Raw genomic sequence first — 20,043 nt, forward strand, 5'->3', positions numbered from 1 at the left:
CATTATTCATAGGGTCACTATGAGTCGTAGTTGACTTGATGGCACATAACAACCAACACCAAGGAACAAACAAATCATCTTGTAATAAGTGCATCTCGAGTGCTCCTTAAAAGCAAAACCATAATCCTTTCTCTAACATACTTGGGGCATGTTTTCAGAAGGAGCTAATTCCTTGAAAAGGTCATCATGTTTTAAAAAGTGGAGGGACAATGAAGAGGAGGACCCCCCCCCTTCAGTGCAATGAAGTGAATTGATGCAATGACTTCAGCAATGGGCTTAAGCACCACGGAGATTGTGAGGATTCTGCAGGATTGGGCAGGGTTTCCTGCTTTTCTATGTGGGGTCGCTGTGAGTTAGAGCCAGCTTAATGGCACCTCACAGTGCATTGCCAAAGTGGGCTCGAAATCCTGGCTGCTGATGGTAGTCGAGAACATTCACAATTTGTACCACCCTGTTCCATCTCAAACATGCTTATTCTGGAGTTGTGCATTTCAAGATCAGCTGGCTGATACCTTTCTGCTTCTCTTCTTTCCAACACACCAGTGATCAGAGCCCTGGGATTTATGGAGACCCCCTGGAGAACAGGTTACATTTTTCTCCCTGTCATTGCATTGCTTGCTGTGCTAGCAAAGCTGAGGACGTCTCTGAAGCAGAGAATCATTTGAAAGCCAATAAGGCAAGAATTGAGACCCACACTACACCAGCTTTCAGCATAGCTGTTAGACATGTCCCTTTCGCATAAAATTATGGAAATGCAGGTAATAACCAAATCCACAATGTCATTTTACCAGTTTTGTTTTCCCAGAGTAAATGCTTGGCATTCCTAGGATGATAATGAATCTTTTTTTTTATTAAATTTTATTAGTTTTAGTGAACATTTACAGGGATTTTGGGTTTTCATTCCTTCATTGCTGCACCATTCTCTCTACCCTCCTCCCCAGTTTGTTCTTCTTCCCCGCCATCCGAATGTCTGTTTTAATTGTCCAATTGCCACAGTGCTTGTCAAAGTCAGTTCTGATTAATCTCCTTTGTCAGTGTGTCCTTTGCCATTCCCTATCACTCCTCCCTGAGAGAGACTTCACCCTGAGTCATAAGGAAAAGGGGATGGTGTATTCTCTTAGCTACTTCCTGCTGAAAAGGGACGCTGTGGGTTTCAGGGTGAAGATCTTCTCTCACTACTCTAAAGGGCCCCTTTGGCAGTAGGAAACACATAGACTATTATGGAGATTGATTTTGGAATTTAGATGCACTGTTATTAATTGTGCTTAGCCATACATGTTCATATCCCTGAAGATGTATCATGGGGGGGTTGCAGCCTAGAAGACACAAATTTAACTAACAAGTTATAACTACATGAGTCAAAAATTATGGAAAAGTAAAAGAAAAGATTCTTTCATTGTTTTACAAACCCTCCCCCAGGTCCCCTCCACCATGTAGCCCTCGCTCTAGACTCCTGTGATGACAGAAATACCTAGTCACATATCTCTTTTACACAGTTTTCTCCCTCCTCTGTTTCAGTGCAGTATAGATTATTGAACACATCTTACTCAGTCTCTCCCCAACCCTGAGGTTAGTCCCATTCTACAACAGTGGCATCATGTAATATTTGTCCTTTTGTGACTGGGATATTTCACTCAGCATAATGTTCTCCAGAGTCAACCATTTTGAATAATATTGCATGAGTTCCTTGTTTTTTAATGCAGCATAGTATTCCATTGTGCGAATATACCACAGCTTCTCTAGCCATTCGTTTGTTGATGGGCGCTTAGGTTGTTTCCAACTCCTTGCTATTGTGAACAAAGCTGCAATAAACATGGGAGTGCATATATCTGCTTGGATGTCAGCTATCGTCTCTTCAGGGTATATTCCCAGTAGTGGAATTGCTGGGTCAAATGGTATCTCTGATAATGAATCTTTTAAAGTAAAGAACCATCATTTGATTTAACATTTTAATCAATTTTAGTTTCCATTTATCAAGCTCAATATAAAATAAATCTTTCTTTTTTGTCAATGCCCGTTTCTCCAGTATAACCCACCTGGTCTGTAACAGTCTATCATGGAGCTGACACTGATTCAAAGTTAAGGAGGAAGGAGGGGCAGGACAGGATTCCCTGTTGCTGGATAAAAACCTATGCAAAACCTACGCAAAGCACTATGACCTCATACACTGTTACTGAGGCAGAATTTCTACTTCAGATTTTTTTTTTCAATTTTGGCAGAGAAGGGGCTTAAATCCACTTCCATTGGATCTATTCAAACGCATAGCTCATAGTAGCCTTAGGCTAGACTCAGAACGCTCCCTAGGGTTTCTGAGGAGCTATGGTGACCTAATGGTAAGAAACTGCACTGCAATCTCAAAGGTACATGGTTTGAATTCATCTTCTCTCATGTGATTTTACTGTCTCTGAAAATCCACCGAAGGGTCAGCTGTGGGTCAATTCTAAATACAATCTTTGCTAGAGCAAATTGCTTCAGTGCAGAAGTTGGCAGATTCAAACCACCAATCCTGCTGTTAGCAGCCAAGCATTTTAACCATCAAGCTGCCTAGGCTCCTGAGAAAGGGCTTAAACAAAAATCCCTATCACTGTTGTCAAGTTGGTTCCAATTCATAGAGACCCTGGGCTTCTGAAGTTGTACGTTTTTGCTGGAAGAGACTGCCCATCCTTCTCCTACAGAGCAGCGGGTGGATTCAAACTGTTGACCTTTTAGTTGACCATCCTATGGCAGCAAACTTCGTTAGAAAGGTTGTGCTAGAAGAAGGGCGGGGTTTGAAGCTCCTTTTGCATGGCACTTCTCATAAAACTGAAAAATGTTAATTGACTTGGACCAGGGGAGAGGGTTGCTGTTGGAAATTAAGAGTGGGGTGTTGAGAAGCCTCCAAGCTCGTTCTTGGGAACCTTTCCTGTCCGTTATCTTTGCCTTGGCATTACTATTCCTTCTCCAGCAATAACTATCACACTATTTGAGGAGGGAAATTACATCTTTGGACAGCCACTCAAGACTGGTCATGCAGCCAAGATAAGGGGCAGGCAGGGAACTTCTCACATTACCTCTCCCCTGGGCCAAGAGAATGGTTCAGACTTTTCCCAAGGCCTTTCTCTCTGTCCAATCATTGTCCTGCTGAGCCCTCTAGCGACCAAATTTATAAGTGCAGGTCTGAGGAAAAGGGATCCAAAGTCAAAGGCACCAGCCAAGTCCATGGGCTGCCCCTAAACCTCAGCCACACAGGACTTTGGTGGCCTGTGGAGAGCTCAGTCTTCAATACTTTCTAGATGGAAAAAGGGAGAATCTATATCCTGAGACCCTGAAATACCAGCCTGGAGGCAGGCGTCCAGTACTTAGCAAGGTAAACTATAGGCTTACTTGGCTCCCTACTAATCTGTAGTGATGGTTTCACATGAATTTCCACATGTGAAACTATTCACTCCAGGTTAGTAAATAAGCACAAGAAAGCACATGCTTACCTGTGCTTACTGGGTGCTCCAATCAAGTCCCAGGTTGTCTCCTTGAAAAGAGGCTTTGATTGTGTAGGAAGGTACGGTAAGATTGGGAGAGAGGGGGGGGGCAGCCATACCAGAAGCAGAATCTCTGATATGGTGCAAAGAAATGAACTTGTGCACTACAGTCTAGGCAGTAAGCACAAGTAAGCCTGTGCTTCCCTGGCTTGTTGGGTAGCCTGATGTTGCCTGGAGGCCCGTGACCATGGGAAGAAACCTGACTGGTTTTTTAGAGCCGGTGTCTGCCTGGTTAGCCACACCAGTAGGCTCCTGCCCTCTCACTCTTCTGGCTTTTTCACCTCAGTTATGACATCACTGGAAACTCTATGTGGTCAGTCCTTCAGGTTTGTCCTGGAATTGACCTGAAAAGTAAATCATTGACATCTAGTCAATGTACTCATGGTGACCCCATGTGTGCAGAACAGAACTGCACTCGTAAAGTTTCAAACTTTAAACTGCCAGCTCTTTGTGTGAAGAGTTGAGCACTATTCAAGAGTTGAGAAGAGTTGAGTTACTATTCAAGCTACCCAGAGAACTCTAGGAGCAGAGCCATATTTTTACCTGTAACCAAAAGAGCTCTTGAGAGTCTGAAGAAGCAGAAATGCATGACACTCTATTTGCTCGCTGAAGAGCTGGGCATCCCAGCTTGGCTCCGAGGGTGCGAGGGTGCGGTGACCCTGCACTGCTTCCCACACACACACTCCCCACTGAGAGTGGCACTCAAGTTACCACAGCCACCAACGCCTCTGAACCTCTGACGCTCTGTTCCTGAGAACACCTAAGGGCAGCAGTGAATAATTAATCCCTGGCTGTTCAAAAAGAATTTTTTTTTATTGTTTTAAACCAGTGGTTCTCAAAGTGTGATCCTAAACTATTGGCATCTGCATCATCTAGGGTCTTCTTGTTGTTGTTGTTATACACTGTCAAGTCAGAAATACCAAGTCTAGATCCCAGAGGCCAAATCTGAAACTCAGGGTTGTGCCCAGCCCTCAGTTAACAAGCCCTCAAGTGACTGACTCCTCCAGCTTGACAGCCACTGCTCACAGCATTGGTTCCCACATAGCTCCTTAAGGCAACGGACTTCTAATGACATAGTGGTAAGGAATTGTGCTGCCAACACAAAGGTAAGGTTTTCAAATGCACCAGATGCTCTGTGGGAGAAAAGGTGAGCAGTCTCCTCCCATGTGACTTACTGCTTCTGAAAACCCACTAAAGGGTCAGCTATGGATTAGTTCTGGCTCAATGGTATACAACATCAAGTTCACAACCTCCCAGGTTGTCTTAAATATTTATTTTAATGCCTTACCCCCAAGATGATGTAGTTCTGTGGGGAGAAGATGTATTTGCACAGCAATCTGCCTTTTTTACAGTCATTCCATTTCATTCAGTTGTGAGAAGTCCAAAGACCACCATCCTGAGAAATGAGTGTGAGCAAAACCATCTTCTCCGGCCAACTTACCTTCTTTTCTTGAACTAGGATTACGTACTGTTTTCATAAGGGGTTCTGGTAGCGCAACAGTTCAGTGTTCAGCTCCTAAGAGAAGGGTCAATGGTTTGAATGGTTCTTTTCAGGAGAAAAGACCTGAATATATGCTCCCATAAGAATTGTAGCCTAGGATTCCTTCTGGGGCAGGTCTTCCAGATTAGGTAAGATCACTGAGTTGGAACCAACCCAGTGGCATACACTGTTCTTTTGTAATACTTGTGAAGTACAAATGGTTAACATGCCCTTGTGTTGTGTGTCACAGAGTCAGGATCAACCTATTGCTGATCCTCCAGTGGTTTTTCAGAGGCAGTTAATCACACGGGAGGAGATTGCCCATCCTTCTCCCGTGGAGCAGCTGGTGACCTCAAACTGAGTGCCTTTGGTATTGCAGCACAGCTTCTTGCCACTAGGCCACCAGCTCTACTGCTCACTAAAAGACTGGAAGTTCTAGTCCACCTATAGAACCTAAGGAGGGAAATCTAGTGATTTCTTTCTGAAAAGTCATCTCCTGAAAACCCTCTGACCACAGTCCTACTCTGGCACACTTGGTTGCCATGAATTGGAATTAACACAATGGCAAATGGTGGTTGTTTCCTCTCGGCGATGTGAAAAAGATTTCCGTCAGTGGATCAGAAAACTCCATGGGGTCAGCAGCTTTGCTGCTGCTGTGAGGTAAGTCTCGGTGGGACACATATCATATTCTAAAAAGAAACTATTTCTTGGAAGCAGACATTAATTGCTTCAATAACAGAACAGGAGAATGAGGCTGGCTCTTCTCCAGACATGGGGAGGGTCTTCTGGGAGTCTGGCAAAAGCTAATTTGTCAAAGGAACTCTCTTAATACTAAGAATAAAGATTTGCATTGGGCAAGTCTGCTGTCCAGGACCGCTTTCCAAGACTGCAGAGCAAGGATGTCAGTGTGAAGACTCAGGTGCACCTGGCCTAAGCCGGGCTACTTTCAGTTGCTTCATATGCACGTGAAGGTTGGACAATAAATAAGGAAGACCAAAGGATAATTGCTGCTTTGAAATTGCGGGTTTCGGGGACAGTATCGAATATTACATGGACAGCTGAAATCACACAAGTCTGTCTTGGAGGAGGTACAACCATGGTGAGCTTAAATGGTGAGCATGATATCAAGAGGGGCCAGTCCTTGAGGGGAAACACATCATGCTGGGGACAGTAGATGACCAGTGAGAGGAAGACTTTCAGTGAGATCTAGTGACACAGTGACTGCGGCCATGGGCGTCAGATCATGAGGATGGAGCCAGCCAGGACTTGATCTCTTGCTCATAAAGTCATTATGAATCCGAGCTGACTTGAAGGCACCTAATAACAGCAGTCCCATATATCTTTGCAGGTCATGCTCCCTGCCTGACCCATGCCACCACCATAGAGCCAGCCATGGTGACCACTGCCCCTCTGGGGGTAAAGCCCCATAGGGAACTGGGTGCTTCCCTCTGTATCCTGGGTCATCACAATCCTGAGAAGTAAACTTCCTGCAAGAAGCTCAAAGAACCTTGCCCACATTAACTACTACTGAGGCCATGTGCATCCAGCCGGCTGGGGAATGTCACCTTAATTAATATATAATAGACTTAAAAATCAGATCCCTCCCTCACCCAGAGAGAGAGGAAAGAGAAGCAATAAATGAAAGCCTCAAATGATGCTCTGTGTTCATTTGGATGGGCTCAGCCCCCACCCCAGCAGCAGGTGTGGGGCCTGAGATCATGTGGTGACAGGAAGAGAGGGGGTAAAGCTGAACAGTATAGAAAGAAGTCAAGTCAGCGCTGAAGGGGCATGAAAGGTTTTCTCCAGGAGCGGGTCAGCTCTCCCTGCAGAGATGTCCAGGGTTAGGACAACCTCTGTTCAGGGTGGGGGTGGGCAGCGTCAGCCGCTTCCCAGCAGAAATCTTCATTTTGCTTTTGCTTACTCATTCTTCATGCAGGTGCCCAGGGCCAGCTCCACGGGCATGTGATCAGTGTAGTTATACAGGATCCTCTTCTCAGAGAGGCCTCCAATGAGGCTGTAATGCTCTGCAGACAGATCCTGCCTGGAAACTGTTAGTAATTGTGTCTTTGAGGCTGTGCTTTCTCAGGGAAGTCTGATGGAACAGTGGAGACACAGTGATAGCTTGGAGGCCCTGCTCTTGACACCCTTCCTCCCACGACCCCCTTCCTTGTCCCACTTCCTGTCTTCCTGAGACAAGGTCTCAGCCCCATGATACCCTAGCAACCACTGCCACTTTCTGACCCAGACCATGGTGGGGTGTGGTGGGGTTCAGGATCAACTGACCCATCTTACAGCCTCTCAGGATATCTGAGTGGCCATTCCCAACCTGAGTTTGCAAAACATCAGCAGCCTGTTGGGCAGGGGACCAGAAACCAGAGCTGGAAAGGAAAGAATCAATCTCTTAGCTTTAATGGAGCAGGGAGCCCTACATCTTTGTCTTATATTGTGCCCCACAAATGATATAACTAGCCCTGAGCTTATCTCACAGTCCCCCAGAATGGGAGATGGTAGAACAATGTTAGAGGTACACGTCTAATGAGGGGAGTATTCTAACCCATGACTAGAGATAATTTCAATCTTATGATCCTGTCACCCACAGAGAAAAAAAGAAGATCTGAAAGTAAAAGAACAAAGGCCCTCTTGCATCTGGCTGAGAACCCATCACGTTTCTAGGTGGCCCTATCCCTGCACAGGGCAGTGTAAGAGGCCGGGACGAAGTCAGCCCATTCATTCTGACAGACTCTCTTCAGGAATCCAGCTTCTTACATTTAATCAGAGTCTCTGTGGTTGCAGCACATGGCAAATTATTTTGGTCACTATTCACCTTTCTATCTACAGCCTGGCCAACAACAACAACAAAAGAGATCATGAATAGGTTGAATAGGTTGTAGTCTCTCATAAATGAGCCCCACCGGCATAACAGTTAAACACTCAGTTTCTAACTCAAAGGTTGGTGGTTTGAACCCACCCAGCATCTCTAGGGGAGAAAATCTCTTCCCTTAAAGGTTATAACCAAGAAAACCCTATGGAGTGGTTGTACTCTAGCACATGTCACTGTCAGTCAAAAGTTGACTCAATAACACCTAGCAACAATAGCTTCTCAGAGTTTAGGGGATTTTCTGGGTTCTTTTTCCTTGTTATTTTGAAAAAGGGTAGAGAGCAGAACTCAATGATGAAAATATTTCCTTATGCTATTTAAGGAATGCTGATAATATAGTGCATTATGCATCTACAGTTCAAATCCACCAGATACTTCACAGAAGAAAGGTGAACAGTCTCCTCCTGTAATGGTTTACAGCCTCTGTGTCCAGGGGAGGGTGCTATGAATCAGAACTGAATGAGCGGGTGGCAGTGAGGGAGTTTTGGTCTTTAGCACCATTTATCTAATTAGAATGTGTGGGGCTAGATTCTAAATTTAATTAAAGACAATATAGAAACATAGTGTTTCCTTCCAGGTCAAGAAAATTGTATTTACACGGAGGCCCACATCTTGTTGTTGCTGTGTGGCACAGACTTGTTAGGTGCACTCACGTTAGTTCTGGCTGATGATGACTCTAGGCGTGGAAGAACATAGCATTACCCTAGTCCTACATCATCTCACAATCACTGCTCTGTTTGACTTCACTGTTGGTGGTGGTGTCCCCTGCGACTCCTAGCGACTCTGTGTACAACAGCCCTGAAGCCTGCCTTGTCCTGAGCCAGGCTCACTGACTCCGACACACCTACCCCCATTTCCCCAGTTACTGTATCAATCCATCTCATCCGGGTCTTCCTCTCCTGCGCTGTTCCTCCACCCTTCCAAGCATGATGTCCTTCTCTAAGGACTGGTCCCTGTTGGCCACATGCCCAAAGTACATGAGACAGAGCTTCAAAATCCTAGCCTCCAAGGAGAGACCTGTATGTTTTCCTGGCAGTCCATGGTATGTTCAAGACTCTTCTCCAGCACCACAATGCAAAGGCATTGATTCTTCTTCTGCCATCCTTAGACATTGTCCCAGTCTCTGATGCATAGCAAGTAAGTGCAAAGACCATGGCCTGAATCAGGTGCACCTTAGTCTCTACACTGACATCAAATTTGAGTTCACTACAGTTTGTAAATTCTCACGATGATTCCCCATTCATTCAGTGTCATTGTTGTTATGCAATATGGAGTCAGAACTGACTCATAGCTGACCCTCCAGCAGATTTTCAGAGACCACAAATCACCCAGGAAGCGATTACGCTTCTTTCTCTCTCAGAGCAGCTGGTGGATTTGAAATGCCTGCCTTTGGTGGCAGTGCAATTCCTTACCTCTAAGCCTCCAGGGCTCCCTCTCCATTGAGTTGTTGTTGTTGTTGTTGTTTTGTTGTTGTGTGCCATTGAGTCGGAGCCAACTCAGAGCTGATCTCAGCAGGTTTTCAGAGGCAGTAAAACACATGGGAAGAAATTGCCTATCTTTCTTCCATGGAGCAGCTGGTAAATTCGAACCACCTCCGTTTGCAATTGCAGCATAGCTTCTTCCCACTGGGCCACCAGTGCTGTCCCACTGAGTAGTGATGTAAATTTCCCATAGTGACTCCCCATTGAATAATGACATTTCCACCCAAACACACCTTTTTCTGCTACTGTGACCCCAGTAAGCTCTTTAGGCAGGTGTGGGAAGCTTAATGTATTTCCTGTGAAATTCCATTCTCCTTGATCAGCTTATCCCAGCTTTGCAAAGTGGAAAAAGAAAAAATTCATTCCTGGCACTAACAGCCTGATAAATTGGTTTTGATTAGTAACTGAATCTTCAGACCCTTTCAAAACGACATTTACAACACATTAGTGGGTGGTGATGCCACACAGCTCCGTGTCATGATAGAATAGGCTGGTGACCTCAGTTGAAGGTTGAATGTCCAAAAGTTCAGGCTCAGTGCATTTCATCCCTTTAGGGGGAAAAAAAGTCCTAGAAATACAAGAAACACATTGTAATGTTCCCTGTGGAGCGGTGGGCCCGCCCTTACTTCCTGATGATATACTTGTAAGGCTAATTTAGATGCATTCTTCTCGGACTTGAAGCATGACTGCAGGTCACATTCTCATAGTTCGCATTAAGCTCACTTGCGTTTTGCATTATTTATAATGGCATTTCCATTATACCTTCTGAAATGTCAGACTGAGTAGGAGATGGACACCTAGCATAACAATCTAAAAAACAGCCCTGCTCGTGATTTTTCAGATATGTTGCTATTTGGGGGTGCCATCGGGTTGATTCCAGCTCATAGCAAACCCGTGTGCCAGAGGAGCACTGCCCTTTAGGGCGACTTAAGCAGTCATATTTATAGACGGAGCTCTAAAGAATTCAGCTGCTAACCACAAGATCAGTGACTGAGTTGGAATCAGCTCTGTGGCAGTTGGGTTTTGGTTTGGAGAATCTTTATGGAAACAGGACTTTCCCCAAGAGTGGCTGAGTGTGTTTGAACTGCCAGTGTTTTGGTAGAAGCCAAGCCCTTAACTATAGCACCACCAGCACTCTCTTTCAGGCACTATTGTGTTGTCAGGCATTCTTGTTGTTGTTGTCATGTTGTTGTTGTTTTTATGTACCATTGAGTTGGAACTGACTCATAACTGACCTCTATTGGATTTTCAGAGACAGTGACTCACACAGGAAGTGATTGCCCTACTTTCTCCCACAGAGCAGCTGGTAGATTTGAACTGCAAGCCTTTGGGCTGATAACACAACTCCCTCCAAGAGGTTAGCAGTTCAAACCCATCAGCCTGCTCCTTGGAGGGAAGATGTGGAAGTTTGCCTCTATGAGCATTTACAGGCGTGGAAAACTGGTCGGGCAGTTCTGCACTGGGCCTCTGAGTAGGAATCACCTGGTGCACTGGGCCTCTGAGTAGGAATCACCTGGGTTTGAGGTTTGGGAAGGTTTACAGAAGCCGACTGCCACATCTCTCATACAGTAGCTGCTGGTTAAAACCAGTTATTGGCCAACTGCTTTAACCACTGCATCATCATGATACCTTTTCAAAACCTGAGCATCCAGAAACTCCACAAGTGTGAATCTGCAAGTCACTTGCTTATCAAGACTAATCTGTATGTTTCCACAATCCCAGAACTTGAAAGCGACTCTAGCCATTTATTCCTCCCGGAAGCATATTCTGAGTGTGGTCTGTGTATGCGTTGGGTGCTGGGCTGGACTCTTTAAAATTACCTTCAGGGCTTCTCTACGAGTAGTGGTACTTAAGAAATACATTGCTGGGAGCTCTGGTGGCCTAGTGGCAAGAAGGTGCAACTACAATCTCAGAGGTGCACGGTTCGAATCCACCAGATGCTCTGCCGAGGAAGGAGGGGCAATCTCCTCCTGTACCAGTCAGATCTGATTTGACCGTACATGCACACAAAAATAATAAAGTAAAAAAAAAAAAAAGAAATACATTGCTGACATTGGGGTTGGGAGGGGGGAGACTGAGAAAGATGGGACAAATTATGTATACTGCATTGAAACAGATGAGGGAGAGAACTGTTTAAAAGGGATATATGATTAGGTATTATTGTCGTGACAGGAGTCCAGAACGAAGGCTGCATAGTGGAGTGGACTTGAGGGGAGGAATTGTATAACAATGGAAGAATTTTTCTTTTACTTCTCAAAGAGAAGAGCGAACTGTGGGGAGGGGAGGTTGGGCAGGGAGAAAAGTGCAACAATGAATGAATGGAAATCCAAAGCCTCTGTAAACTTTCATTAAAATTAATTTTAAAGGGGAGCTCTGGTGGCCTAGTGGCAAGAAGCTGCACTGCAATCCCAGAGGTACATGGTTCAAATACACCAGATGCTCTGCCGGGAAAGGAGGGACAATCTCCTCCAGTACCAGTCAGATCTGATTTGACGGTACACAGACACACACACACACACACACACACACATAATAATAAAATAACAATTAAAAAAAAGTATTTGCTAAAAATTAATTTTAAAAGTTTATTCATTATTTGGGGGGAAAAAATGAAAGAAATACGTTGCAAAATACATGAAAATGTCCTTAGGAAAACTTTAGGCTGCAAGAGGAAAATGAAAAATTAATCTTTGAAGAAAGGGGAGAGAAAAAATAATAACCTTGACTAATGACACGGTGGGAGAGGATAGGAGGAGACCCAAGAGTGACCCCTGAGAAGACTGGAAGGGCCAGGAGTCTGCCAAGTGTCTTAATTAAGCGTGGGAGTGAAGAAATGTAAAGGGTCAGGAGAAAGTATAACTGGCCTATGAGGAGATAGGAGGGCCTCAGGTATGCAGAGCAAAGATTGTGAAGGGATAAATAGGGCCAGGAGAAGCCCAGACTGGGGGGACAATAAAAGGTGATGAAGAGGTCATCCAGGAACCCAGGTTTGGGTAATGAGAAGATAGAAGTGGCCTGGAGGGGACGGGGAAGGAAAGTGATAATAACCATTAATGTTTGTGTGGAGATATCTCTGTCTGCCAGGGGTTCGCACATGATTCTCTCGTGTCCGCCTCACCATAACCTATGAAGCAGTAGCAAGTTTACCATCCCCATTTTATAGATGATGACCTCAGTGCACAGTGAGGCCATTCCACCAGCAAGCAGCAGAGGACTGAGGCCCAGTGGTTCCAGAACTTCTTCAGCACCAGTGCAGCTATCACGGTGGTTCTCTTTTTCCCCAGGGCAGCGATGCCCTCCAACAGGAAACCTTGCAATAGCGTGTAGCCACCTACTTTCTTTCTTTCTTTCTTTTTTTCTTTTTTCTTTTTAGCCACCTACTTTCTATTCCAATGGCAATACATTCTTCCTTAAGTCTGAAAAGCACATTTATCCCAGGCCTTGTGCCAGGATCTGGGGATACAAAGTGAATAAATATGTGCCTCTAGAAGCCCCAAATTACTATTTCTGTGGAGTCCTCCAGTCACAGAGAAAGTCCAGAATTTAGAATGCAGAATCCCCAACCTTTTTGGTCCATCTTGAGGCTATTTCACTGGCAAGCCTGCTTCCTTAACATGCTCCTGGGAGAGGTGTTTTCCAGCTCCCTTGCGTTTTTGTCCTATCAGCATAACTTTACCAGTTGGTCTGTTCCTAGTCATGCAAGGTCCTTTCTGGGGCAGTAAATCTGAAGTGGAATTCTCTTTGTCATCCAATCTGTAGAATTGTGATGACTTTTTTTTTAACATCCTTCTGTTAAAGTCAATCTTACCAATCTTACTCCTTCCCTGATGCTTGTAAAATATCCTAAGCTCCCCAAACCAGCCTCCTCAATGTAATTGTGGATAAATAAAGAGCAATATTTTCACAAAAGCAGCAGGGTACTTTCTAGCAAAAGATTCTGCAGGCAGGAAAAAGGGCCTGTGGTTTGGAAGCATTATCACCAAGCCGCTTCTGTGGCAATTAAAGTCATGTTAAAATAAGTTGATGTCTAGCTGTGTCCCAGGCTCCTTCCTGTGATGAAGACTGAATACAAACCAGCATATCACACTGTTAGTATAAAAACTGTGTACAAATATTTTAAGACCCTTAAGACTTACCCTGAAATCTAGCATTGCAGAGTTCTTTTACCCTAAACCAACCAACCTTTATGAATTCTCCTCCCACTACTTTTTTACTTTTATTCATAGGGTCACTATGAGTCCTCCTCGACTCAAAGGCAATCAACAACAACAACAACAACAATGGGGTTATGGAGCTTTGGGTTTTGTTCATTTTTTCTCTTTTTTTACTGGTTTGCAAACAGCCATTCATATATTGTTTTTCATTTGTGTATATTATGTTTTATACAATCATTCATGTGTTGTGTTTTATATGATTGATTGCTATTGATCTATGGCTTTTTCTTCCTGCTGCTTTCACATTATAGGTGTTTCAGCACCTTTAGGGGCTCCTGGGGGTGAAGTAGTCCTAGGAGATTAGTTACTGACTGTGAGGCCTGGGGCAGACTCAGATCTGCAACCCACAGGCCCCCTATCTCTCAGTGTTCTGTCCCCAAGAGCAAATCTAACCTCAGGAACCCTTAAAGACAGAGAGTGCATCTCATCCTTCTCTGTTTTGCTCTGTCAGCATCCCCAGCTGCTCTCTCTGCCCCTTGACCTTCAGTCCTAGATCATCCCTCCCTGCCCATCTCCTTTTCCCCACCTGTTCCTAGGCTTTTGATTAGAGTTGGAGCTGAAGCTAATGCATCAGTTTCACCTTTGTAGCTCTGATCTTACCTGGGCACTGCCTGCTACTTGGCCCTCATTTTTTGGTCCCTCCATATCCCTCTCATCTTGGGCCTGCAACATGCCTCTTTGGACCCAACCAGTTTATCTGATACAATGAAGGTCATCCAATGACAACCTCTCCAAATTCCTTCTGCATTTCAATATTTGTGTTATTACTTTTACTCGTGTTGGTTCCTCTCTTTCTTTTTTCTGCCCTTCAATCACCATCTCAAGGCAGTTTTGATACGTAGCAACCCTCTATCAATTTCTAAGGCTGTAATCCAAACATGAGTAGACTGTACATCTTTCTTCCTGAGAACTGTTTGTGAATTCATATATCTGGAAATACCCAGCCTTTGCGTTAACAATGCAACAACTCGTTACAGACTACACTTACCATGGTCACTTTTCTGCCTCTGTTTTTAGTGCCCTTCCCTCTCACCCCTGTGGGGCGTTCACCTCCATTCCTTTCTCTGTAAGTCGATGCTTCTCCTCTCTACTGGCATTTTCCCCTCGGTCCCACAGGTATACTCAAGACCACTACCTCCACATCGTGAACCTTCACCTTTCACCTTCTCATCACCAGAAGTTACTTTTTGAGGATAATCTATTCCCTGCACCTCTTCTTCCCTACAGCCTACTTGTTCTGTTTTGAAAAGTTTCTTTCCTGCCTTCAAAAAAGGAGAAGCAATGATGTAATGAACATTTGTTTGCTTGCCACTTGATTTAAGAGTAAAGTGTCACCATATTCAGGGTGGAACTGAGGTGGAATCTTCCTGTTAATCCTTACACGTGCACACATACACACACTCTTCTCGATCTTTCTCACCTACTGCCTCCTCCTAGTAAGACTGTTTCCTCTTTTGGCTGCCATGACCCTTGATCCTCCTTGTTCCTACCCTATGTATTTAGCTGTCTCTTTTCTACCTTTTCTAACTCCTCTTCCCCGTGTAAGTTTCTAACCTTTGTCTTCTGCTGCTCTCGCTCGTGCTAGCGCTGTGTGTGTGTGTGTGTGTGTGTGTGTGTGTGTGTGTGTTGCTCATTTGTTCTCTCTTTAATTCCTCATCTCTTTTTATTTTCAGTCCCATTGTTCTACCCTTCATGAGAAGGGCCTTCAAATCTAAATCACCTGTCTAAATTTTCTACTCAAGCTCTCTTTCCAGATTTCTACTTGTATGCTAAATATGGCAAGGCAATCCTGCCGTCACCTCAAATTGGTGTTTTGGCGATTTCTCCTCAGTCTTGTGCCAGTTGACACTCTCAACAACAACCGAGGTGATGAGAGTTTATCAAATTTGTGAAGTACTCAAAGCTGAATGGGATATTGCATAGCTGGATAATACAAAATGAATCTAAGAGATCTTGACAAGTGGACTCTAATAGAATGGAATTTTACCAGAGTCAGTTTGAGGACCTGGCTGTGGTTCTGAGAACCGAGCCTTACAGTCAGATGTGCACGAAAAAGGAGCTGTATGGACTAATGGACACAAGAGTTTGAGCTATATAATGTGACTGGGCACCAGCACTATGAAAAAGCTAAACGAATCTGTAAGCAGACAGATTAGAAATAGATAGGATGTGACTGTGTATCACTAAGTCAGAACCAACTCAAAGCTGACCCTCCAGCAGGTTTTCAGAGGCAGTAAATCATGCGGGAGGAGACTGTTCATCTTTCTCCTGCAGAGCAGCTGGTGGATTTGAATCACACATCTTTAAGACGGCAGCACAGCTCCTCACCACTAAGCCACCAGAGTGCTTCCTCTGATATAGATAAGTGACATAACTATAGATATCTTGCTGGTTCTATTTCTTAGAGAACCCTTAGTCATGGTGCATTCAGAGGGAAACACCTGGGACTATGAAAATGCCTAACATAGGTCTTACAACCTGTACTAAGAACTATCTAGAAGCAAAGAGATTAGATAGGTTCTTTTCACAGCAGGTAATACAGCCAGCACCACCAGAAGAAAACATTATAGGAGACAGATTTAGTGCAGGCCAACAAAGACCTCTGTGAGCTGCAGAAGATGAAAAAGATTTGAGGGAAATAGTAGGTATAGATATTCGAAATAGCAGGATAGATATTTGAGTTCAGTGGATATGGGAGTGGAAATTCAAGCTGCTTTTCCTCAAATCTCTTCCACCTCTAAGATCCTTCAATTATATGTTCATGCCTAGAACTGGGTTCAATATATAAGACATTAAAGGGGAAAATCCAGTGTTCATTCTTACAGTCATGGGACCAGGCATTGGGAGTGGGGTGGAGACCACCCAAAGATTGAAAATAAAAGAGAAACTGAGCTGTCAGAACATGAGCGAACTTCTTTAACCAGTAATGGATACAAACAAAAAAATGTCAAATGTTGCTTTTTAATGGAAAAATATTAGAAATGCTCCCTGTAAAGTTAGGAACATGAAAAGAATGCCTTCACCATTTCACCACTGAATTTGGCATTATACTTTCTATTAACCAAGATTGAACATATCACCCAGGAGGCTGGGTTCCATGAGAAAGGGTTTGGCATCAGGCTTGGAGAGAGACTCATCAGCAACGTGTGTTATGCAGATGACAAAAGCTCTTTTGCCAAATCTGAGGCGGATAAGAGGCATTTGCTTCAGAAAGTCAAGGACTGCAGCTTTCAATATGGATTAAAGATTAACATTGACAAAACACAGGTTCTCTCCCCTGGGCCGATTGACAGCACCATGATAGATGGAGAAGATACTGAGATTGTTAACAGCTTCAACTTGCTTGGCTCCACAAACAACATTCTTGGTATCAGCAGCCAGGAAATCAAAAGACTAATTGTATTGGGAAAATCTACTGTCAGGGACCTCTCCAGAGTACTGAAGAGCAATGAGGTCAGTCTAGAGACTAAGGTGTGCCTGATCCAGACCATCTTTGCAATTTTTTTTAAACAGATAGCTTTTTAACATTTGTTTTGCTTATAGAAATTCATGTGCATTATATTTCATTCATGTATGTTATGTTTTATATATTTATATACTATTTCATTTATACTGTATTTCATACATTCATATACATTGTATTTTACTTAATTGCTATTGATCTCTGCCTATTATTAGTGGCAAGAAGCTGCATTACAATCCCAAAAGCAGGCAGTTTGAATCCACAGCTGCTCCATGGGAGAAGGTTGGACAATCTCCTCTCATGCAATTTACTGCCTCTGAAAACCCACCAGAGGGTCAGCTATGGGTTGGTTCCAACTCAACAGTATTCAACAACAACAACATGGTCTTTTTAAAGGAAATCAAACTCTTACCAGATCTAATTGACTTTAAGACTTCAGTCCAATTTGTATTCTTAGACTAGGATCTAACCCCAAAACTTTAGTTAGTTCACTCCAGTTACGAATGTGGTACTTGTGACAACTGCCCTCATCATCTCCTAATAACCATGTCTAAAATAGAACAAGCAAATGTTCTTCTCAAAAGATAAACTATTGCATCATCTAGGAACCTACTAGTGTAGTTGTCCAGATGCTATTGGACAAAATAACATCCAGATTTTATCTCATTCCTTTTGTTCCCACATCTGGTTAACTATCAAGTACACCTCTATTTTCCTTTGTAGGGTCACTGTCAAAGTCATGTCTTTCTGTCCTCCATCCTTATAAGGCAACAGTTAATCTAGGCCTTCAACATTAATCATACCAACTAATTCCCTTGATGTCAGTCTCTGTCTGTTCTATTCCATGTTGGCATATGGCTAGTAGATATTTTCATGAAATATATTTTTAAAATATGACTTATTTCTGGAAAAAATCCACTGATTGTCATCTATAATCTAAGCTAGACATAAATGCTTCTCCATAATTTAGTGAGGATTTTTTGTGCATTTTGTTTTTTTGTTTTTATTTTGTTTTGGTTTTTTGTGAATTTCATTTACTTGGTATATGATTTTAGTTTAGAAAGCCTAGTCTACTGTATAAAGAAACTGCCAAATACAGCCAGAAATGCATGATCTGAAGAGGATAAAATTGAAGATTGGGACCTTCTAAAGTTAAACCCCTTTGCACATCAAAAACTTTTTCTGACAGGGTGAAAAGAAAACCTACTAACTGGGAACAAACACTTGACAATACCATCTCAGACAAGAGTTTCACAGTGAAATTTACAGAATCTTATAGGGCCTCCACAAGAAAAAGACAAATAACTCAATTACAAACTGGGGAAAAGACATGGAAAGAATTTTCACAGAGGAAGATATTCGAATGACCAACAGACACATGAAGAAATGTTCAGAATCACTGGCAATAAGAGAGATGGCAAATCAAAACCACAATGACATACCATCTTACTCAGTAGCAGTGGTAAAGTTTAACAGGACAGCAAGTAATGAATGTTAAAGAGGTTGTGGAGAGATAAGAACTCTGACTCATTGTTGGTGGGATTGTAAAATGATACAACCACTCTGGAAGGCAGTTCAGCACTTCCTCAAAAAGCTGAACATAGAAATTCCGTATGACCCAGCTTGGATAAATATACCCCAAGAAAATGAGAACTGAGGCACAAACAGAGATTTGTACACCAATGTTCATAGCAATGTTATTCACCATTGTAAGAACATGGAAACAGCGTAGATATCCAACCACAATCAAGTGGATTGAGAAAGTATGGTACATTCATCCAATGGAATACTATGCAGCATGTAGGAGCAATGATTTTTTTTTTAATTACTACCTAACTTGGAGGGACTGGAAAACATAATGCTAAGTGAACTCAGTCCCACGAGGACAAACACTGTATAAAACCATTATTGTAGAGTGAGTACGAAGACCCAAGGGGAGGAGGGTAGAAGCAATGGGTTAGGATGGGGGAGTATATCATAGGGTCGCTGAAAGAAATGGGAAAGATCCAGTGTGAAAAACAATATATTTGAACTCTAAATAAACCAGCATAATTTTTTTAAAAAATCATATACCAAGTAAGTGACCTTCACAGTTTCTTGCTATGCATCAGAGAGCAGGGCAGTGACTCAGGATGATAGAAGAATCAATGCCTTTGAGCTGTGGTGGTGAAGAAGAGTATTGAATATACCATGGACTGCTAGGAGAACAAACACATTAGTCCTAGAGAAGGTGAAACCAGGCTGCTCCTTGGAGACAAGGATTCTGAAGCTTTGTCTGACATACTTTGGGCATGTTGCAAAGAGGGACTAGTCCTTGGAGAGAAACATTATGCTTGGAAGGGTGGAGGGACAGCACAGAGAGGAAGACCCTCAATGAGATGGATTGACTGAGTAACTGAGGTAATGGGGGTAGATGTGTCAGAGACAATGAAGTTGGCACAAGATAGAGCAAGATTCAGGGCTGTTGTACATTGGATCACTATGAGTTACAAGTGACTCAACAGCACATAACAACAGCCACCAAGAGCAGTAAGGTAAGGAATTAAGTAATATCTATATAAGGATGGGACAGGGCGTCAAGAACTTTTATTATTCACAAAAGAGGATTGCCTTGATATAAAATTCAAGAAGATTTACTGGCAAACTACTAGAATTTATAAAATTGTTTGGCAGTATTTGCTGAGTGTAAGATTAAGAGGCAAAATTCAATAGTATTCCACAACCATCCATCAAACATGTAAAATTTTTGAAGGTTAAATGCATAGTAGCAGCCAAAACTGTGAAATAGCTAGCATGTTTTAGATTTAAAAAAAAAATACAGCATTTTATTGAAGGACATAAAAGGTCTGAGTAAATATTCATGAGTAGAAAGATCCAAAATCATAAATATGTCAATTCTCTCTAAATTATGAAATCTATAAGGAATTTATGTTACTATTCAAGGGGGGAGTTCTGGTGGCCAAGTGGTAAGAATTTATGTTGCAATCCCAAAGACATGCTGTTCAAATCCAC

General features: G+C 43.1%; 1 protein-coding gene across 2 annotated transcripts in view; it reads left to right on the forward strand.

Annotated features, from left to right (window-relative positions):
• LHFPL3 (lipoma HMGIC fusion partner-like 3) overlaps positions 1 to 20,043 on the forward strand; it is a 651,411-nt gene that overhangs the window by 563,806 nt on the left and 67,562 nt on the right. The window lies entirely within an intron of this gene.

This window comes from Elephantulus edwardii, unplaced genomic scaffold, assembly GCF_000299155.1.
Source record: "Elephantulus edwardii isolate Elephantulus edwardi_28Jun2011 unplaced genomic scaffold, EleEdw1.0 scaffold00022, whole genome shotgun sequence".
Lineage (NCBI taxonomy): Eukaryota > Metazoa > Chordata > Mammalia > Macroscelidea > Macroscelididae > Elephantulus > Elephantulus edwardii.